General features: G+C 35.9%; 1 pseudogene; it reads left to right on the top strand.

Annotated features, from left to right (window-relative positions):
• The first annotated feature begins 839 nt into the window (after positions 1-839).
• On the top strand, positions 840-20,390 carry LOC122103718 (annotated as a pseudogene).
• Positions 20,391-24,818: the final 4,428 nt, after the last annotated feature.

The following is a 24,818-nucleotide window of genomic DNA, read 5'->3' on the forward strand; positions in this document are numbered from 1 at the left end:
AGAAAGCTGAAATCTAATGATTGCCACTCAACAGCCTAGGAAGGAATTAACCACCAAAAAGCCAGAAATGGCATTGTAGCTCAAGCTTTGAGCAAATAAGCTCAGGGACAGTACCTAGACACTGAGTTCAAGTCCCAGGACTGGCAAAAAAAAAAAGAAAAAGAAAAAGAAAGAAAATTGGTAGAGGACAATTTCTCCATACAAAAGAATTGTAGCTAAGAAATGTAAAGCACTTTCCAGTCTGTTTACTGGTAAAGAGAGGGAGGGTCATTACAAATGTATTAGCCAAACCTCCTGGATGACAATAGCAGAGGATTGCAGAAGAATCCCCACTTGTACTTACCAAGGAAGAAACCACTGTAGAATCACTGTTTACCCAGCAGTGAACCCAAAGTTAAAATTACTAGTGGGAGCTCTGAATTCTGTGGTAATAATGACAATGACTCCAAAACTCTTTACTAATAAAACACAAAATAAAACCTGTGTCATCTCAGCAGATGACAAATCACAGCATTGAAACATAAGAAATATGAAAATCAAGATGATGTTACCCCTCCAAAAGTTCAGCAAAATAAAGCACCAGAAGGCAGGTTCTCAAAGGATGAGATGAGGAAAAGAGTAGATGACGAGAAGACAGGGGAAATGCAGACACAAATCCAATGTATGTCCTACAAAATTAAGAAGAGTGAGGGACAGAGTGGTTAGGGGAGGGATGGATGAGAATTTTAAAACAGGTAACATTGACAAAGATATGTTTTATTCATAAACTGCTTTGTTAGATGGCAACTCCTTTGAACAAAGATATAAATATCTCAATAACCAGAAACGAAGACACTAAAATGGATGAAGAGCCAGATGAAGAATTCAACATTCAACTTTTTAAAATGATCAATGTCCTCACACAGGACTCAAACAAATGGATGAAGTAAGAAAGTCAACTTAAAAACTGGACAAAAAAGTTGGAAATATGGATGAGAAACTCTGAAAGAATATTAAGAGTCTGAAAAAAGTATATTAAAATGTTGAGGAGGAAAAATTCAATAGATAAAATAAAAATTCAGTGGATTTACCTTTACACTGGATCAAGCAGAATAAATATCAGACATTGAAGACAAGCTTGAGGAAATAACTACATTCAGACAGCAATGAAAAAAACATAATCAACATGAACACAACGTTTAAGAACTCTGGACCATGATCAAGAGACCAAATCTAAGAATCCATGAGGCTGAAGAAGCTGAGCTGAGATACAAACTACAAATATAGAAAATATACTCAGTAAAATGAAAATGTAGCAAAATATCTAGCTTTTTTGGTACAGGAGCCATGCCTCACTGGCAAAGATACACACAGACTCTAGGTAAAAGATGAAAAATGATATAACAAGCATATGGAAAGCAAAAACAAGTTGAAATACTTATAGCTAATGAAATAAACTTCAGTCCAAAATACATCAGAAGATGTAAAGAAGGTTATTACATATTAATAGGAAAAATTGCTCAATTATAAATTCATATGCATCAAATATTGGTGACCAGTTTTATAAAATAAGCACTACTGGTAATAAATGGCAGATAGCTCCTGCTATAATAGTGAGTTTCTGTCATTCAGCAAAAATATCAACAAAGAGTAAACTGCATGGCAGACCAAAGGGACCTATATAAGATCAAGAATTCCATCCAAGAGTAGCAGAACACTCTACTCAACAGAACAGGAAACATTAGTAGCAGAAGTGAAAATCTTTATAAATGCAAGAAAATATTTTTTGTATATCATAAGATCACAAAACAATGAAATTAGATGTTATAAAAAGAATAACTATATATACCACATAAAAACATGGAGATTAAACATGAGTCATTGAAGAAATCAGGGAGCAATGTTTTTAATTCCTAGAAAAAAATGAGAATTCAACAAATTGGAACCTATGGATATATCAGAAGCAGTTTTAAGAAGGAAGTTTATGACTTCTTAAATTTAATAAGATCAGAGATACCTCAAATAAATAAGTTAATGATACATCTCAAGCTCTTAGAACAATAAGAACAAACCATTCAAAAAGTCACAGGGGGGGTTTGGAATATGGCTCAGTGGTAGAGTGCTTGCCTTGCATGCGTGAGGCCCTGGGTTTGATTCCTCAGCACCACATAAGCAGAAAAAGCCAGAAGTGGTACTGTGGCTCAAGTGGTAGAGTGCTAGCCTTGAGCTGAAAAGCTGAGGGACAGCGCCCAAGCCCAGAGTTTAGGCCCCACAACTGACCAAAAATAGTAGCAGGGAAGCAAGACTTGTGTGTATATTCTTTTTCAATCTTAGAAACACCATTTTGATAATACTATAGAGAATAAACAAAATATCAAAGGGTGCCCACTACTAGTTCAATACTTGTTCTTCCAAATCTCCTTTTATCTATCTATCTATCTATAATGCAGAATATGATACTAATCATTAAATTCTAGCAATAGAAATGTTTGAATCCTTCAAATTTCAGTACATTGTTGCTTTTCAAGTGACACAACCTGGATTGCTACACCCACTACAGAAAATGCATTCACATTTAAATATGGAACCTCAGTACCTCAGAACATACTCTTTAAGGTTTCCCTAGTATATATTTATTGCAAGAAGTAAGAAGCTTCATTTTGACATTGCCATACATGTAATATACTTTCATCATATGTATTGCTGTACTTTTTCCCCTTCAATCTCCCATCCAGTTTCCCTTTTCACATCCCTGGTAATCTCCTTTTCATTTGATTCCTTTTTCTCTGTAAGAAAGTATATATGGAACTGGTTTATTTCATATACTGAAATGACTGGCACACAATTTTTTTTCCTGCAAATGACAAGATTTTCCTAACATAGATAAATAAAATTCCATTGTGTGCTTTGCTTTACCAATTATTTATCCATTTGTTTATTGATGGGCAGCAAGGATGACTGCATAATTTAGCTATTGTGAGTCATATGAAAGTGTGTGAAACCTAGGTGTGGTAAGCTGACTTTGATTCTTTTAGAAATGTGATCAGAAGTTATTGGATCAGATGGATGTTTTATTGTGAGGACTCTCCACACATATTTCCATGATAGATGGAATAATTTCCATTTCCATCAGTTGTGAATAAAGAAGGGTTACTTTCCCTTGCATCCTTGCCAATATTTGCTGTTGTTTGTTTTCTCAATGAAAGCCCTTCTGACCAAGTTAAGAGGGAATCTCAGGGGAGTTTTTATTTCATTTAATTTTGATAACTAAATATGTTGAACTTTTGGGGAGTATTTATTGGCCAATTTTATTTCTCCCTTTGAAAAATGTATGTACAGCTCAATTGCCCATTTACTAATAGGAATATTTGTCTTTGATGCTTAATATTTTGAAGTTTTTATGTATTCTGGATATTGATTCTCTATTGAAAAATAACTGGGAAAGATTTTTCTCCTTTTCTGTTATTGTCTTACTCTGTTGATGATTTCCTTTGCTGTGCAGAAGCTTTATGACTTAATGCACTCCCATTTGTCAATTCTTACTTTTGAGCAATCGGAGTCCTATTCAGAAAGTTATTTCTTATGCTTTGTTCTTGAAATATTTTCCTCTGTGTTTTCTTCCAATAGTTTCAAAGTTTCATCAAGGTCTGTAATCCATTGTAAGTTGATTCTTATACAGGGGATTTCTTAAAATCTATTTTTGTGCCAGTCCTGGGGCTTGAACTCAATGCCTGGATACTATCACTGAGCTATTATGGTCAAAATTAGTGCTCTATCACTTGAGCCACATCTCTACTGTTGGGTTTTTTTGTTTTCTAGCTTTGAACCATGATCCTCAGATCTCAGCCTCCTAGTAGCTAGGATAACAGTTGTGAGCCACTGCTTCCCCATTTAATATCTTTTGGATGATAAAACTACAGTTATATTATTATTTGTGTAGAAAAGGAATATATATTGAGTACCCATTGGTGTCAAACACTGCTCTAGATGTACAAGATTAATATTTTAAAGACAAAAAATGGATTTGTTCTTCATGGAGTTCAAGTCTATGAATGAATGGTGACAATGAAAAATGACTAAATTATATATTCAAAGTGTTATACACAGTGATAATTCCTATGAAGAAAATAAGGTAAGAATGATGGGGACTGCTTAAAAAGAGTGTGACATGAGATTTTACAAAGGGTGGTTTTTAGTACTTATTTTAAAAGTGGTATGTGATTAACAACCTATTCAAATAACTAAGCACAAGAAAAAGCTAAGGCAAATTCCCTAACAAATTTATGTGTGAAATACTAAAGGAAGATGAAGTGTGTGACTAAAACAGAGTGAATAAAACATGGGAATAAGACTTTGGCAAAGTCACATAGGGGCAAAGTCTTGTAGGCTTTAACTTGTACTATATGGAGTTTGGCTTTTATTCAGAACTAAAAGAATGAGGCCATTGAAGGATTATGATGAGAGGAACGGAATTACTTGGTTTGTGTGTTAAAAGAATATCCTTGTTTTCCACATCACAAATATCACAAATAAGAGAAGACAAAAAAGACTGAACCATGAAAACCAATAGGAAACTATTGCCATAGTCCATGGAGGAGATGGTGATGTTTGTACCAGTAAAAAAGAAGTGATCAAATTCTGGATGTATGTTTAAGATAAAGCAAAGATTTCAACCTGACAACTGATGAAAGACATAATTGCTTTTAACTAAGTTGGAGACAACTGTGGATAAAAGATATTTGAAGAGAAAGATTATGTTGAACATGTTGATCTTTCACATGACTATTATATAACCAAGTTCATATGTTTCATTGTCATTTGTATTTTTAGGTCTGAAGGTCTGAGGTTTTGAGACAATGTCTGGTCTGGATATATATATATATATATATATATATATATATATATATATTCTTTCATATATGCTTTATGTATTAAACATATATAACCCAATTTTATATACAACTAAAGATGCATAGTTATGCATATCTTATACATATTTGTTATATATGTTATACATACATATACATACTTTGTTGTATATATAGATATTTGTTCTGTGTATATTTAATTTATATATAATTCAACTTTATTTTTATGAATAACTACATGTTTTACATAGTTATATGTATAGTTATGCACTTAATGTAATCTTCCTTCACCTTCAGAAGGAATAAGTATAGATCGCATGTTGTCAAGTATATTCTGTAAAGGTCCAGATAGTAACTACTTTAGCTTTGAGGGTATCCCAGTAGTAAACTCTCAAATTCATTGAAATAGTTTAAAATTAGCAAGTGATATAGTAAACAAATGGGCATCACTGTTCCAATAAAACTTTATTTGCCAAAGCGTAGTGCTGTGAATTGGAATTGAAACCATATACTTTTGGCTATCAATGGCTGATGTACATAAGCAAGAAAAGTTCTAAGACAGGGCTGAGATAAAAAATTTAAGAGGTCAGTGAAGAAGTAAATGAACTGGCATAAGAAACTGAAAAAAGCATCCAAGAAGTAGTAGGAAACTCGAGGAAACAAACTCAGTGAATAAAAAGTGAAGACAACACTTGAAGAAAGAAAAAAATAATTCAAATCTATAAAATGCAACTGATACTTCAAGTTAAATAAAGAATAATTGGTAATAGAAGGGTCCTTGTGATATTCACATGAATAGTTTTAGCAGATTTAATAAAAATCAGTGGGTTCAAAAGCTTGACTTGCTGGGGCCGGTGACTCACGCTACTCAGGAGGCTGAGATCTCAGGATCATGGTTCAAAGCCAGCCTGGGCAGGAAAGTCTGTGAGACTCTTATCTCCAATAAACAGCCAGAAACCCGGACATGGCGCTTTGGCTCAAGTGATAGAGTGCTAGCCTTGAGCTAAAGAGCTGAGGGACAGCGCCCAGGCCCAGAGTTCAAGCCCCTCCCCCCAAAAAATGCCATTAAGCCAGCCCCTGGTGGCTCAGTCCTCTAATTCTAGCCATTCAGAAGGTTGAGAAGCTTGACGTAAGTTGGTTCACAAGACACTATGTTGGAAACGAACCTTATAACTTTGTGGGGGAGAGGAAAGTGAGGGAAGGGATAATGGGAGAAAAACAAAGGAGGAGGCAACAATGCCCAACAAGAAATGTACTCATTAACTTACTCATGTAACTCTAACCCCTTTGTACAGCATCCTTACAATAAAATAATTTTTTAAATGTACTCATTACTTTGTACAGCATACTTACAATAAAATAATTTTTTAAATGTACTCATTACCCTACTGACATAACTGTAACTTCTCTGTACAACATCTTTACAAGAAAATTTTTAAAAAGAAGAATGAGGAAAATAAAAGGATTTAAAACTTCTGCTGGAAGTTATTCTAGAAAAGAAGAAAGGGGTATAGTCTAAAGATCTTCTGTTATAAAAGGGGGACAAGCAAGCTATTATATTTTGTGAAAATAACTAGTGAAGAGGGGGAGTGGCTAGTGTAGAAGAAAAAAACATCTGGCACTGAGTCCTTAAGAAAAAAAGCGTATCAGTGCAGATACCATGCTTTGGTATAAGTGGGACAGTTCTCCTGTAACATCAGGTGGCAAGCCTCATGCGTGAAAAGTTTATAACGATAGCAGGTTGTTAAATATGATCATGAGAGATAGTACAAGTTTCTTTTTGAGAACCAACAGCTGAGAATGAAGAATGAAGATAATTGAAGAAGAAGTGGACATTTGAGGAAAGCAAAGAAGATACAACCTAGTTTACTAAGAAAGTGAGAAAGTGATTGCTTAGATGGGAAGTACTATGGTCAACAGACTCCAATAGAAATCCACTTGAGGGGCTGGGAAGGTGGCTCAGTGGTAGAGCGCTTGCCTTGCATGCATGAGGCCCTGGGTTCGATTCCTCAGCACTACATAAGCAAACAGAAAAAAGCCGGAAGTGGCGCTGTGGCTCAAGTGGTAGAACGCTAGCCTTGAGCTGAAGAGCTGAGGGACAGCGCCCAGGCCCAGAATTCAGGCCCCATCACCGGACCCAAAAAAAAAAAAAAAAAGAAATCCACTTGAACTTCAAGTGACAGCAGTAAGCAATGTTCTTTGGATTTTTTTCCACCCTAATACTTTGTATAGGAGCATATAAGCACTATGGGAGGTTTAACCAGTGTCAGAGTTACACAGAGTAATAGTACTGTGAGAAAAATACTGACTGTGAGAGAAAGCAGAGGAATTAAATGACTACTTGAAAAAGGAAAAAAAAAAGGATAATGAATACTGATAGCAGCAATATGGGAGAAAAGGTCAGGGACAAAATAAAGGAGTGAATGACACTGAGGAAGGGATAAGATAAAATCAAAGATTTGGATCCCCCAAGGGGCACTGAAGGATAATTAAATTTGAAGAAATAAAGGGACTTGGAAAAAAGGAGGTGCTAACCAGATAGTGAAGACTACACTTATACAAGTTATTCTCCAACTCACACCAGGTAACAGTTTTTCATATATGCAATACTGACAGAATTGTTATTACTTATAGTCCCTTGGCTTCAAAAGACATTTCTCTCATCATTAATTCTTTTTTTGCGGGGCGGGGGGGGGGGGGGGGGGGGGGGGGGGGAGGGGAGGGGAGGGGCCGGGGGCAGGAATCCTAATCTTCATCCTCTATAAGATAATATGTAACAGGGAAAAAACTCCTGATTTGCTAATTCTCATGAGGTTTTGCTAATGCTCATGAGGAGGCTAGCACTCTACTTCATATACCAAGACGATGCCAACCTCAGCCCTGGCAAGAGAATGATTGAACAGTCTCAGATTAATTTCATGGCTATTTGTTCCATTCCAGAATCATATCAAGCACAGGCCTCCAAGTTGAAATTGCATTGCTCTGTCCTTGCTGCCCAGGTAAGGGCAGTGAAAAATGAGCCTATCCCCAAGCCTGTAATGATAAATAATGACTTTTGCCTTCACAACTGATAAGTATTTTACAACATCATCAGAGAAGTCTAATTACCAAACAAAATGATAAGATATATCAAGACACTTGGAGTCTAGATTAAATTCACAAGAAATATGCATTCACATCTTTGCCATCCTTCAGTGTCACCGCGGTAATAGAAAAGTGGCAATGGGACGATGCATAATGAATATTCCATTAAATATTCATTCAGATTGTAAATAACTTAAAAGTTTAAACTACCCAGCCAAAGAACGGAAGAGAAGGATGCAAACATACTTGGCTGCTAAAGAAGAACTGACAAGCAGAGTTGGAGGGGAAAACAGAACAGGAAAGATTTAACATTAATTGAGTAAATAAGTCTTGTGAGTCCCACATGGACAGGAAGGGAGAGATTTGTTTTTAGGTATTAGATAAAGAAAATTTAACTTTCATGGTTCATGCAAAGGGAGGTATTCTTGTAGCATCAGGTTGGTCCTTAGCACCTGGAAGTTTTCCTAATACAAACTTCTTCCTTGTTTTAGAACTGCATGGTTCATTGAACTGGGTATTGAGTAAGTAGTCTCTGAATAGATTCTTGTTCATTGATCTTGTCATTGTACCATCAATAAACAGGGACAGCAAAAATAACTTGTCATTCAGGAGACAGTTGCCAAAAACAAGATTTTAAAAAGTAAATAAAAAAGACCAAATAAGGAAGAAGAGAATGATACTGTTTGTAGAAAAATGGATGGGTCATCTTGGTGCCAGTGGTTCAAGCCTATAATCCTAGCTACTCAGAAGGCTAAGATCTGAGAATAACTGTTCAAAGCCAGACCAAAAAGAAAAAAAAATCCCTATGACTCTTATCTCCATTTAACCACAAGAAAATCACAAGTGGGCCTGTGGTTCAAAGTGGTAGCTTTGAGCAAAGAACTCAGCCACAGCACCCAGCCCTAAGTTCATGTAAAGGAAAGGAAATGGAAAAAAAAAAAGAAAAGAAAAGAGAAAAAAAGAAATACCACCTTGACAAACAAAATAAGCCATGCTCTTGTTTTCCACTCACGTGGAACCTAGATGTAGAAAAATAATAGTAATAATAATAGTAGCACTTATAGTAACAATCATCATCATGAGAAAGAGGAGGAAAAAGATGAAGAGGAAGAAGAAGAAGGAGATATAATTACAAAAGAGGAACTGTTTAAGGGAAATCAGTAAAGGCAAAAGGAGCTGATGACAGTGGGTGAATGTGATTGAAGTCCTATTTACATACGGTAAGTATATATGAAACTAATATATTAAATCCCATTAAATATATTAAAACTGAGAAATACAGAAGGTAACTAAGAAAAGTAACAGAGGAGTGAAATTGACCAAAGTACAATGCATGTATGCACAGAAGTACTACAGTTAAACACCTTAATAGAATTAGCTTGCAACAACTTTTCAAAAGAAGGCTGAAAGTCCAAAACACAAAATGGAAATGAATATCCACTCTGTATATCAAGAACAGGTACCAACTAAGTACTAGGCAAATTGGTTACATAATCTATATTAGTTTGTAAGTGTGGAAAACTTCAAATATACCATACAACAGAATATCTTCTCTAAAATTTTTAAATTTAACTAGGCACATGTGGCTCACACCTGGAATCCCAGCTACCTAAGAGACTGACATATAAGGATCATAGTTCAAAGGCAGCCCAGCTAGGTAACTCTATGAGACTCTTATCCCAATTAATCACTTAAAAGTCAGAAGTGGAGCTGTGGTTCAAGTAGCTAAAGTGTCTCTGAATTCAAGCTCCCAGACTGTTGGTACAAAAACAATTGAATTTGCAGAACTTAAGCAGAAAAAAAGTCTAATGCCAGAGTTAGAACCAAATTCTGCTGGCTACCATTGCTGCATATCCGTTCTCTGACTGCCAAGTTATTATCTCTTCTACTATTGCCAAGTAGAGTAAATAGAGTTCATGTCTGCCTCCAGGCTTGCTAGTTTGAGACTGCCATCCTTAGTTTGTTTTGTATTTGTTTATTTGTTTTGCTCTATTTCTCTTCATACTATTTCTCTTTCTTCTTTCTACATTTCTAAAGCATGAACTTGGTACAGATGTATGAACTACACAGAAATGTGCCCCATAAAGGAATGTACATACAGGAATGTACATCATCTGTTGATTCAGTTATACCTGTCCTACTGCCTTAAAGGCTGAAGTTAATGTCAAAGATATAAACCCACTTAATTCTTAAAGGTCATTGTTACTGGCTGACAATTTGTTTCATGTAGTTTCCTTCAGAGGCAGAATATTACTCTCCTTGTCCATAGGTATTGTCTAGTCATAAATGGCACATTATACTCTTTGTCTTTCAAAACTACTTAGTATCAAGGCACCAGTGACTCATACTTGTTCTACTAGAAACTTAGGAGTCTGGGATCTGAGGATTGCAGTTCAAAGCCAGTTCAAGCAAAAAAAAAAAAGCCCGTTAGACTCTTATGTCCATTTAACCACTATAAAGCTGAAAGTGGAGCTGTGCTAGCTGTGCTAGCCTAGAACAAAAAAACTTCAGGGACAACGCCCAGTCCATGAGTTCAAACCTCAAGACTGGCACAAAAAAAAAACCTACTTAGCTATTTACTGTGTCAAAATAGTGAAGACATTTTCTCTGAAGCAGATGTGAACAAGAACATGGGTACGTATGGAATGAAACTCACTTCCCCAGCATGCATGTTCACATTATGGCTGGTCTAACTCTGCCTCCTGTCGAGATGTGAGAATTGGGTGGATGGAAGAGAAACCCAATATGATGCAGGACCTCCTTCCTGATCACCTGCAGCTCATTACAAAGTCAGGTGTGTCAGAACAGCTCCCACAGTGATGAAAAACAGCAATTTAAGGGGCTTTGTAGGTACTTCCAGAGCCATTCCATCCAGGATTTGATATGCTCATTTTGAAAAGATACTACCTAATTTTATGCCAGAAATTACTTTAGGTTGTTGGCACACAGATTTATTCTATGCTAGAAAATAACAGGGGCACAATAAGGAGGACTCTTTTCCTTATTTTCCACAGTCCCCTCCTCAGCTCATCTTTAGCTTTGTTTGATGAAGTAGAGCCAGATCTTTGGGAGAAAGATATTTTGACTGTTTGCATCAGCCAATAAAATGCTTTCTAATTTTAGTTAAGCATGGTAAATGGAAACATTGATATTTTGAATAATTAAAAGCCTGGATGAGAAATAACAGACCTTTTGACACTATAACATTAGTTTTACTGCAATGCAATTTATATGCAGAACGTGTTTAAAGATGATTCAAAACTGATTCAACTAACATTGGGCTGAATATAAATTTGATATGGTCTTCCCTTGAAGAATCAATTAGGAAGAGTCAATTCTTAACTAGCTAACATACTAATGAAAGAAAATAAGGGCTGGAGGGATTGATTTTACTCAGAGATAATCCTAGAGAGCTTAATCTTGATAGAATATTCAAAGACCAAAAAGAAAAAAGAAAAAAAATTCCAGATGGCTCCAAGGTCATATCAAAAATATTAGAAGTAGTTAACTGTATCAAGAACCACAGGCCAAGCACCAGTAGCTCACGCCTGTAATCCTAGTTCCTTGGGAGACTGGGATGTGATTATCAAACAGACAAATTTGAGACTCTTATCTCCAAAAAAGCAGGAAGTCAAGGTGTGGCCTTATGGTAGAGCTGCAGCAACCTTGAGTAAAAATGCCAGTGACATCATCAAGTTACAGTACTTACATACATGCATACACACACACACACACACATGTGCACAAGAATGCTCAATAAAGATAGAGGAAGTTGGACACCGGTGGCTCATGCCTATAATCCTAGCTACATAGAAGGCTGAGATCTGAGGATCACGGTTCAAAGCCACCTGGGGAAGGAAAGTCCCAGAGATTCCAATTAATCACCAGAAAACCAGTGGTGTTGTGGCTCAAGTGGTAGAGTGCTAGCCTTGAGCTGAAGAGCTCAGGGACAGCACCCAGGCCCAGAGTCCAAGCCCCACGACTGACCAAAAACAAAACAAAAAAGCAGACTAGAGGAAAAAAGGAGTTGGAATAGAAAAAGGAGGGCAGGACCCAAAATCAAAACAGTAATATTAGGAAGAGCATTGAATACCATGCTGAAGATGATACCTAACCTATGATAAATAAAGAAGTAAACAGGAATGATGTGTTTAGAAGTAAAGTAAAAACAAATTTCAACAAGGGATTGCACAGCAGCACCAAAAACCAGAGAGTGGTTATGAAAGAAGTACTTGTATTTTGCTTCTTAACATCTAAAATATATTTTATTGGAAGGTGGAATTAAATCTGCTTTGTGTGAAATGCGAAGTGCTATGTCTCCACTGGAATAGCCAATTAGCAGCCAGAAATCATCAGACACTTGACCCATGTCCTGATAATTGAATAGTTCACCCAGGACTTTGAATCTCAAGTGAAGATCAAATCTATAGAGACTGTTCAGAATCCATACTGGTTATGAAGGTGTCCAGTGTTCTAAGAACTTATGTATTATTTGGCCAAGGATTCTATTACTTGGTTTCCTTTGCTTCTTGTCTTTTTTTTATTTTTTTGGGGGGGGTCCGGTCGTGGGGCTTGTACTCGGCCTGGGCGCTATCCCTCAGCTCTTCAGCTCAAGGCTAGTGCTCTACCACTTGAGCCACAGCGCCACTTCCGGTTTTTTTCTTTTTACTTATGTGGTGCTGAGGAATCGAACCCAGGGCCTCAGGCATGCAAGGCAAGCGCTCTACCACTAAGCCACCTTCCCAGCCCTTTGCTTCTTGTTTTACCTTGTCCTAATTATCCAATATTCTCATTGGGTTGTGATTCTTTCTCACACCTGAAGTCTTTCTGATAAATTTCATCTCATTTTATCTCAGAAGACATAGTTCCTATTGTTTATATCTCAAAACCCAGAGCAATACCAAGGAATGGAAGTGACTTTGGTTTTGTTAACTGGAAGAGCACTGAGCAGTGCTTTTCTCACTAATAGCATATGCAGTAAAATGAGGAGGACAGTAACCAGACACAACTGGAATAAAGACTTCATATCAAGGGAGGAATAGGAATTAAATATGTCCACTTTTCTTGGCAGTGTGACAATGAATGCAGAAATTAAACAGGAAAAGCTAGTTGATTTTTTTTTTTGCCCAAGGCTAGCACTCTACCACTTGAGTCACAACTCTACTTTGGCTTTCTACTGTTGAGCTGGAGATAAGAATCTCATGGACTTTTCCACCTGAACTGGCTTTGAACCAGAAATCTCAGATCTTAGCCTCTTGAGTAGTTAGGATTACAGGTATGAGCCAGTGGTACCCAGTTATTTTTCATTCTTAAGAAATAAAAATCTTACACATATTCATAAGATGAAAATTACCCTGGTTATGAAGACACATATTTTAGAAAGGCAATATCTGATTACATAAAGTGCCAAAGGAAGAGTTGTGAAACAAATGGTTAAAAGTCCCATATGGAATAGCTAGTCTTTAAAAAGTATGTGAGATAAATGAGCATAAAGAAAACTTGGTAGTTCAATGGGAGAGACAGAGTTTTCACATGTGACAGAGTCTATTTTCTCTGTGAAATGAGATCAGAAAAGAAAGCACAAGTATACCTTAATTAAAGAAGATAGTTAAAGTTTTCAACAGTGCAAAAAAAGATAACTAGTTACTAAGAATATAAAGGGAATGCTTGAAAATTACCACTTACACTGAAAAGTAAATGTCACACCAATCACAATCATTTTTTATAACTAATTCATCCATCATTTTATGTAGTTCTTGCTTATGAAAGTCTATGACCTTATTTGAAAACAATCCAGTGAAGTATTCTGCAGAAAAGTAAAATGATACAGTCCAAGCATGGAGATTTCTGGTTGTCTAATTTTCTAAAAGATAGAACTTGAATGGAATGGATGAATCACGCATACCTTACTTCATCTTACTTTCTATCCATTCTAGCCACCTTGAGAGTTCCTATACATTGAGAATCTATATACATATGATCTCTGTAAAGCCTTTTTTCTGTCAGAAAAGACAGACTTTATCCGTCTCTATCATGAAACCCTGTGTTCAGTAAATAATTACAGTATTTATCATATGGTAGATCATTACTGTCTGCCTTCCAGATTGTGGAGAGAATAAACTCCCTGGAGACAAGAATGACATGTTATTCATCATTGGGTTTTCAATGCATAAGACAGCATCTAGCACATAATAATAACTCAACAAATGTTATTTAGTTGAATTGATGGGTGAGTTATGAAATTTCATCAGATGCCATTTCTCTTGGTGAAGTGACTGACAGAAAATGACTAGTTCGAGGCTATCGTCTATGATTAGGCTTGAGAACACAGGTTCTCTGTAGTTCACTTATGAGGGACTTACAATGGCCATGTGATTTGGTTCTCTGAAGTTTGGGAAGATACAAAATAATATAAAAGAAAATAGAATGCAGCCACATGAGAGATTTTGTGAGTATGAATCTAACATCTTGAAAACTCTATATATGATATGGAAATATGATAGAATATACTTCTGCTACAAAAACTCCTACTTTCTCTTATAAATATTTCTTCACACAGGGAAAGATTCTCAATTTCTGGTGCAGATCTTTTCAGATAAGCTTTGTATATATGGTAGGCACAGCATAGGTTCTCAAGGTCTTGTCCAAACCTGTGTCTCTACTTACTTTGTAGATTGTTTGCTTAATATGAAGTAACTTCAGAAAGCTGTTGAAAATTTGGGAAGATATCGATTTCCACATCTTCATTTCCACAATAATAGCCACTTTTTTGGAAACTATCACTTCCATAATCAAGGAATTGATTGAATCAAACACTACAACATAAAATAAGTGTGTCTCATCTTTGTGGACAATTATTTTAAGAAAGATTCTGGAAAAGTATTAAATTTTGGTTAAAATTTAATACTCTCTATTCATATAAATATATTAGAGAGCTGGATTAGATACACATTCACACAACTCACTTGTACCTTGCATATCCTACTTAATTAAAATTGTGTGTTAGCTGGGCAGCAGTGGCTCATGCCTATAATCCTAGCTACTCAGGAGACTGAAATCTGAAGTATGAAGGCAGCCAGAACAGAAGAATCTGTGAGACATCTTTAATTAGCCACCAAAAAGCAGGAGGTGGAGCTATGGCTCACCAATGTAAGCTATTATGAGATGATAGACCCTTTATAAGATGTGGCCTAGATCTATAGGTTACTGGAGATGTGTCTTCACACGGTCCTTCTTGGTACTCTTTTGTGGTATTCATGAGAAAGTTGTAATAAAAGCCCAAGTTTGGCCTCACCCAGTTCATTTCATTCTCTCTCTCTCCTCTCTTTCTCTTGTTCTCTTTCTCTCTTTCCTTTCTCTCTCTTGTTCCCTTCTTTTCCTGCCTAATTTGTGATGCAATCCCTTGCTTTCTTTGCACACGTTCTCATCATCGTTCCTTACCACGAAGTAATACAAATGAGAACTAAGCAGTCATCACCATCATGCTTTTCACCTTCTAAACGGACTACATAAATGGCTTCTGCCTACATAGCTTGTAGTGGATATTTCATTACAATGAAAAAAGACTGGCTAACACCAAAAATAAAAGGCAAAGGAATATATTTCCTTTACTAAACCTGTTTGCTGTAACATTGCTATTGGAAACAGCATTTCTGAAAATGAAGTAACCCAAAAATCCTCATTTGTGTGTATTTCAGTAAGTCCATGATCATCACCAGAAAAATAAATGATTTCTAACTTGTTAAGCCTAGACCTCAAAAGTACAAAATGTAGTCTGTTTCATCTCCCAGTATTTTTGATCTGTAGGACAGATTGTGACTGACTACAACTAACTACATTTCATAATTTTGTCCGATGACTCACTCTCTCAACAAGATGGTTGTCTCCGAGGAACGAATCCAGGCAAACAGAAGCTACCCAGTCTCCAAGCCACACCACACTTTGCTGAACTGAAAAGCAAACAAGTTCTTTTTCTAGGGGTCCTCAATGAAAGAGGCTGCTTTGAAGGACCTTCCGCACAGGCTCATCAGAAACTGCTCAGCCATCTGCCTTGGATGCTGCAGAAAAAACAAATGCTGCATGAGGAGAGAGTTACAAACTAGACATCTTCCAAGTTGGCTTCTCATCCTCCGTTTGCTATTTTTAAAAAAATGCGTGCAATGCAATCAGTCTATGTGACATTTAAAATTCCTTCCCTTCATGATAAATATCTACACCAAATTACAAGGAAATAAATTACATAGGTCAACCTAATTTAAAGGAGCAGGAATTTGAAAGACAACACCTAACCTAGGATTCCCTAAGGAGAGAGATGGTAAGATTGTTCCTAACTAGCAAAGATCTGTTTCCTAAAGAAGAAATGGCAGTTCCCCTCAGGAAACACTGGCATGGATGTTTCCTGCTCTTTAAAAATAACATAAATGTGTAGGAGTCTTTCTTCTTTATGAAAGTAATGTTTTATTGTTAGGTCTCCTTGGAGAAATATAATTTTCACAATTTTAACTGACATCTTAAATCTATTTTTATGTCTTAACAAGAGAAGCAATACTACCATCCTGTGGCAAGAGAGATTAATTTTTTTAAGTCACAAATAAGACTTAAATTCACAACTTAGCAACCCAACAAAACATTTCATTTTTTTCCTATTTGGATAATATTCATGTCTCTTACCAAACAATTTGAAATGGAGCCAAACTCTTAAAATCGAGGCAAAATTTCTACAGAAATAAGGAAACTGATTAGTTCTTCCCCTTTGTTAAATAGTTGCCAGTAGCTTGTATGATACCAATTAAACAAAGCAAAAATGTAACACACAGGAAAGCATCACTGAGTTTACTTCAGCAATGCAACCACACATAATTGGTCAAGAAAACAAGTAAGCAAATAATTCTAAATAGATAATCAAGCAAAAACTAAAAGCTAGTATTTTGAATTCATTTTATATTATAAAGTACTTTCATAGATATTATCTTAATTTATTCTAACAACCATTTAATATAGCTATTAATATCCTCCTTTCATGCATGGGGAAACTAAGATAAAGAAACAAAGAATAGCTTACTCCCAATTAGTTTACTCAGATGAAAGGTTATCAATCCATTTCTTTGTCAAGATTCCTATGCTCCCCCCAGTTACTCAGAAGAAATTAAGAGGACTGCAGTTTGAAGCCAGTCTGTGCAAAAATTTAATAGAGATTCCATTTCAACTCACTAGTGAGTTGAATCTTATGTGGAAGATATTCATAGGTGGGCCATGGTCTGAGGTTGGCCCAGACAAAAACAGAAGACCCTATCCCAAAGATAACCAAAGCAAAAATACCTGGGGTATGGCTCAAATGGTAATGCACATGCCTAGCAAGCAAGAAGGCCTTAGTTCAAACCTTAGTACAAAAAAACGAAGATTTCCATTTCCATAAGGCATTAAGAAGAGCTACTACTCATTTCTAGCTCTGCTAATACTTTACAGTAATCTCTATTTAGAACTTACTATATTGTATTGTAATCATTTATTTTCCCCTCTATTGAAAATAGAACTCAAACTTGATGGAATTCATTTATCCAGTAAATATTGTCAAAATATTATCTACTCATAATGAATGCCCTGGAATGACATTCCAAATATAGCCTTCTCTGCTTCAGTGGTTCTCATTAATTTTAATAATTGGTTGGTAGATTCTTTTTTGTTTTTCTGGGCACATATACTGTCCAAAAATAATTGCTTAGATCTTTTCCTATTTATTAAAATGCTATTTTTCTATTTTACTTATTGAAATGACTGACAACCAATAAAATGTTGAATTAGAGTGGTAATATAAGGCATCCAAATCTAGTATTTTCTTATTTTTAAGGCAATTTTCTTTGGGAGTAATTTGTTGTGATTATTTGAGTAGCTTCATTAGGCTAAGAAAGCTCTCTAACTTCTAAGAAGTTTGTTTGCCTAACGACTTGTACTTCTCATTGTTGCAATGGGTCCACCTGTATCCCTATTTAAATGATTTGTTTTTCCCCTTCCCCTCCACAAATTATACCAACAACAAATACAGTGAAAGCAGGGGTTATACTCTGGGGGAGGGACATACAAAGCAACAAAGAAATAATCTTATAAATGTGTTAGAAACAATCACATGAAAGAAAAAAACACATTTGAATACATAGTTTTTACAATATTTAAATATTGTTACTTTTCCTACTATATCTTACATCTTGAGATGCTTATAATTGAGATGCTTATAATGCTTATATATGTAAGCACTAAAACAAACCCTAGCTGCTTTATGGCTAGTTTTTCAGAAATATTTTCAGAAAGGCCAATAAGGGATAGAAGCAAAGACTTTGTTGAGAGAAAATTTATTTACATTTCTGTATAATAAAGATAGAGACTCCTTTTGTGGAAGACATCACGGACTAATAAACATAGAGATGAATGTTTTTCCAGAGAGATTTTCTCATACTCAGATGTCTCTCCAGAGAGATGATACACAGGTCTTCCAGCAGTGTCTTATAACATGGAATATATGTGTGTACACACACACACACACACACACACACACACACACACACACACACACACACACACGTACAGAGAGAGACAGAGAGACAGAGACAGAGAATCTTTAAGTAATACAAAGAGTTTCACTCCAACAAATCAGTTTATAAATAAAATTTGTGATCAGTATCACCTGTTCCTTCATTCTCCCACATCTCTCCCAATCTCACCCCCAAAGGATAGAAAATCCTGAAAGATTCTTACACTATTTATTGTGCCATATCCTATCACTTGAAGACAAATTGTGATGATTTAGGGCTGTACATTTCCAACCCTATAGCAATTACCAAAAAGTATAGTCAATAAAGCAAAATTTCAGAATATTACCAATACCATTGCACAGAGGTGTTGCTAGTCCAGTCATTCTTCTCTACTCAGCTTTACTCTTAGACCCCTGTCTCAAATTATAGCATGTTTTATGAGTTCTCCCTATGGCTTTCCTCCAGTCTGGGCTTAGTCCTAAAGAGTTTCAGTCCAACCATCCTACTCTTATTTAAAACAGGGTTTAGATATTTCCCCTTTGTTTATGAAACAAATTTTGGAAAATGTTGTTCTATCGTTTTTTTCTATTTCCTTAATCATCAAAAGTCCAGCTTTTCAGAACTGTTATCTGCTGAAGAAAATTCATTTCACATTTTTTAGGAGATTCCTTTTATCCATGAACAAAGGCAAAGAATAACCATTTGCATTCCTAAAGTCAGTCAGTTTTCATTTTCTTTAACCCATCCAGTCATCCACCATTACAATTTTCTTGAAGACCTCTGCTCTCTCATTATTGTGGTAACTTTCATGAAGGTCATCACAAAAATTAATAAGTCAAAATCATGTTGTACTACTTTCATTTCCCATTTTTCTCCTAAATGCTCCTTATCCCAGAGAACTTTAATGGTAAACATCTCAGGATTCAAGGCCAGAAGGGAGGAAAAATTGTTTTTTTAACCAGATACATGTAATAATTTACTACTAAATAAGAATGGTGTGAATCAGATTTACTGCAATAGGATCTATGTGTATAGGTTTAATGTCATCATTGTATCACTGCCAACGAGAAAAGAGTAATAGATATTATAGGAAGGAATGATGTAAAAATTGAGTCTTGGGCACAGGTCTCCAATTTGCAGGATTATGTTTGTTAAAGTTGTTGAGAACAAGGTTTATTTTAAAAGATACCAAGTGAAAATTAGACAATCAGGAAACGATAAAGCTGACTACTATGTTAGGAAACACTTGATGAACCAAGGCAAAAACAAGTACTACATACCCCAACACAGGCTGATAGTTCATTAAATGAACAGAGGTGACATTTGTCTGATTGCTTGTGCATGTATAGAAAAGCATTTAAAAAAAAAAAAAAGAAAAGGATATGATAGTCCTCATGGCATGTTCACACTCAAGTACAAGATGAAAATCAGCCTGACCAATTATGCTGCAGCCTATTGTACAGGCCTGCTGCCGGCCCGCAGGCTTCACAATAGGTCTGACACGAACATGATCTACAAAGGCCAAGTGGAGGTGACCAGAGAGGAATATGATATGGAAAGCACTGATGGTAAAGCTGGTGCCTTCACCTGCTATTTGGATGCAGGCCTTGCCAGCACTATCACTAGCAATAAAGTTCATAGTACCCTGAAGGAAGCTGTGGCTGGAGGCTTGTCTATCTGTCTAGTATGTATTCCCTAGTTATGATTCTGAAAACAAGGAGTTCAATGCAGAAGTTCATCAGAAGCACAGCATGGGTGAAAATGCTGCGGATTACATGCACTATGTAATGGAAGAAAATGAAGATTCTTATAAGGCGCAGTTCTCTCAGTGCATAAAGAACAACCTAACTCTAGGCATGGAGAGATGAACAAGAAAGCTCAGGCTGCTATAAGACAGAAACCAGTCTATGAGAAGAAGCCCACCAATCTATGAGACTGTACAACACCTTTATAATAACAATTAAAAATTAAAAAATAGAAACAGAACTACTGTATTAGCTAGTGATTTCACTTTTGGGTATGTATTCAAATTAACTGAAATCAGTATGTTAATGAGATATTCACAATCTCATGTCTATTGTAGCATTCTGGACAACACCCAAGATGTAGACTCCTAAGAGTCTAAGAATGGATGAATACATTTTTAAAAAATACCATGTATTCAACCACTTTGGAAAGCAGTATGGAGGTTCCTCAAAAGACTTCACATAGAACTCCCCTATGACCCAGCAATCCCACTTTTGGGCATTTACCCAAATGTTTACAAACAAGACCACACTAAAGCTACCAGCACAACAATGTTTATTGCAGCATTATTTACCATAGCTAAGATATGGAACCAACCCAGATGCCCCTCAGTAGACGAATGGATCAAGGAAATGTGGTATATATACACAATGGAATTCTATGCCTCCATCAGAAAGAATGACATTGCCCCATTTGTTAGGAAATGGAAAAACTTGGAAAAAATTATATTAAGTGAAGTAAGCCAGGCCCAAAGAAACATAGGTCCCATGGTTTCCCTTATTTACAATATCTAGTATATGTATGAGTCAAGCGGAAAAGGTCAGATAATGTGATGTCAGGAAAATGAACCCTTAGATATGTATTTTAATGTTTTTTTTCTTTCATGCATGTGTTTCTAACGCATTTATAAGATTATCTCTTTGTTGCTTTGTGTGTCCCTCCCCCAGCAGTATAACCCCTGCTTTCACTATATTTGATGTCAGTATAACTTGTGGAAGAGATGGGGAAAAACCAGTTGTTTAAGGATACAGGTGGACCTGTTGCAACAAAGAGAAGTACAAGTTGTCATGTCCAAAACGAGCTTTACAACGTCGGTGCGGGGGGGGGGGGGGGGGGGGGGGGGGGGGGGGGAGAAGGATTGGGATTGGGGGGGAGGGGGGAGGCTGGGAAGGGATGTGAAGGGTAAACCAAAGGAGGAGGCTGCAATGCTTGGTAAGAAATGTACGCATTATCCTGCCCATGTAATTGTAACCCCTCTGTACAGTATGTTCACAAATAAAATTAAATTTAAAAAAATACCATGTATTTACACAATAGAATATTACCTTCTTTTAAAAAGGAAGATAGTCTGGTATTGCAAGGTGAATGAGTCTGGAGGACATTGTACTAAGTGAAATAAGCCAGAGCAGCGGAACAAATACCACATTATCTCACTTATATTTGGGTCTTAATAAAGGTTGAACTTACATAGAAGAATAGAATAATGATTGCCATAGACTAAGGAGGAAGAATGAGGTCAAATTTAACAAATAGGGTTCAAGATTTATTGCAGAAGTTACTAGGTTTGTATACATCAAAGTAACTAAGCAAGTAAATTTCAAATCTTTACTTTAAAAATGATAGGTAGGCCAGGCGCTCATGTCTTATGCCTGTAATCCTTACTACTCAGGAGGTTGAGATGTGAGAATTGCAGTTTGAAGCCAACCCAGGCAGGAAAGAAAGTCCATGAGATTCGTATCTCCAATTAACCACCAGAAAACCAAAAGTGGTAAAGCACTAGCCTTGAGCAAAAAGACCTCAGGGACAATGCCTTAGCCCCATGTTCAACAACAACAAAAAGATAGCTAAATAAAATGATAAAAATGTTACTTATGTAGATTTAATCATTCCACAATGCATGTATCAAAGCCCAATAAATGTGTATGAATATTATGAGACAATCTTAACTGGCTTAACATTAATACTTTTAAATTAGGTATATAAAGGAAATTAATCAAATATATACAAGAATGTGGACATGACAGCACTTGAAAAGTAAACTTTGTATCATGATGGCAATATTTTATATCTGTATCACCCAAATTGGTACTCACCACTATGACTGAGGACCTGCATTTTAATTATATTTTATTTTAAGTAATTTACACTTAGCCACATGCAGCCAGCGGCTTGATTATTAGACTGCAAGCTACAACTTTTGTTTCTGTATTAGCCACAGAAGATGTAAACTTCTTGTGATATTTTACACAATGCCTCAAGCACACCAAGGCAAGTTCACAAAAGTTTAAATCAAAGTAATAGAATGTATTTTTGCCCTGTGAAAGACCATAAACCATTAAGTGTCCTGATTTAGTTTTACACTTTATGCAAATCAGTATGCCACTAAAAGTTCCTTTATCTTTACAGGAAGTAAAACCTAATAGTTACTACATCTCATAAAGACATATTGAGTTGAGATAGTATTTAATTTCTATATTAGATACAGAGAAGAAGTCATATTCTGAGAGTAACACTATTATTGCATTGTGACTTTATTTTATGGTTTGAGTGATGAGTAATTTAATGGCTATAATATTAAATGATTTAAATAAAACTTTTGGAGATGGCTAGATTAAATGGTTTAATGGTATAATGTTTAGAGTTAAGCAATTGAATAAAACTGTAGGGAGTATCTATAATCAAGCTAGATTTAAGCAACATCTGATGAACATTTATGGAATAATAGCTTTGATGATAAGCTAATTTGAGAAAAGTAGGTCCAGCTGTATATTCATTAGAATGAAGGAAAATGCTTTCTCTGAAACATAAAGCAATCCACAAGAGACAATCTAGGAAAATATTAGTTTAAGGGTATGGAGGATTCCAATAGAAATCTCTCCTCCATTGCCTATTAAACATGTCTGTTTCAATTCTTTGCTTCACATCCTTGTGCTGCAGACAACACATTTGTAGGGCATATTTTCAATACAGTACACAACTGTAAGTGTAGTGATATCGAACAGACAAGGTTGCAATGCATTGTTTTTTGGATAGGAACATCAGAACCTTTAAAATATAGCTTAAGGGGCAATGTTATGAAAGGGATAATGTACAAATCACTAATACATCATTTCTAAGCAATTCAAACTTATTTACACTCACTGCAAATTCTTGCCAATTCTTACTGAATTTTTCCTGCCTTAGCATTTCATAAGGCTCTTTCTGAACGCAGTTTTTTAAGCTTGGAAATCTTTGGTGAGCTCTACTGTATTCTTCATTGTATTCTGTGCAATGTCAGAATGTCAAAGATGGGCAGACATGCCACACAAACGTAAGTCTAAGTGTCAGTCCAAACCCTTTAGCATATTAATGGTGAATCATTATGGCTGTTTCCTCATCTAAAAGTGTGTTTATGAAAGTCTTCCATTGGCATGAAAGATTGAACTTAAAAGCACAGATATTAAGTATCTCTCATGATACATGCTTAGAAATATTTTCTTTATTCATTTTGAAATTATTCATCACTTTGTTTTACCTTCTCTGGTTCTGCATATCTAACTTTACTTCTATGCCATAATCTGATCATATGATTTGATAACTAGAAGATAACAAAATTCACAGCTGTTTGAAAAGGGAAAATTTCAGTTGCTTTCAAGTTCCTTTCTGGACTGTAATCAAGGTTTGGGAAACAATAGCCCAGGAACCAAATTCTACCTCCATCTGGTTTTGTCTGGCCATGAACTAAGAATGGGTTACTTTGATGGGGGAAAGGAGAGAGGAAAAGGAAGCAGAGGAAGAGAAGGAAAATAGAAAGGAAAGATGAGGAGAAGAGTATATGGCAAAGTCTCTATTGGGCCTTTAAAGTAAAAAATAATTACTTTTAGCTCCTTAAAAAGAAAAAGATTGGTGGGACTCTGGTGACTTATGGGAGGCTGAGATCTGAGGACTGGGGTCAAAGCCAGCCCAGGCAGTAAAGTCCATGAAGTTCATTTCTTCAATTAACCAGCAAAAAGTTGAAAGTGTGGCTCAAGTGGTAGAGTACCAGCCTTGAGCCAAAAAGCCAAGCCAGAATGCTTAGAGTTCAGGCCTCTATATCAACACAAAAACAAACAAATAAACCCAAAGTGTTTGCCATGTAGTATACCATGAAGTCTGTAATTTGTGGTCTCCTCTGATGGTATGGCATGAAAAACTCGCATAACTAGCTATAAGTAAATAATAAACTAAATCTCACACTTGGAAATAACTGTTTTTTAACAATTAAAAAGCTGAGAAGAGATTAAAGGTATAGCAAATCTGTGATTATTTTCAGATGTTAGTAATAATAATTCTTACTTACCTAGAGTCTGTGTGAAAATTAAATCCTGTTGAAATGTTGCTTACATTATTGGAGGTCTTCCAGCTTTGCAAACGAAAAGCTCATTGGATCTTGCATAATTTGAATATTGCAGTAGTGAAAGCTAAAGATGCTTAATTAAAATGCCTAAAGTGCGATATTAGTACTTATTTATTGAGCTGTTATTTAGGGTTTTGAAGTAAATACAATATATCTTAAACAGGCAATAAAACCCCAGTAGGAAAGTCAAACTTCCAGCTACTTCTTACACCAGCAGAAATTTAGCTCCCTTGTCTCAAT

The sequence above is a fragment of the Dipodomys spectabilis genome, unplaced genomic scaffold (genome assembly GCF_019054845.1).
Source record: "Dipodomys spectabilis isolate Male_0828 unplaced genomic scaffold, ASM1905484v1 ptg000002l, whole genome shotgun sequence".
Taxonomy (NCBI): Eukaryota; Metazoa; Chordata; class Mammalia; order Rodentia; family Heteromyidae; genus Dipodomys; species Dipodomys spectabilis.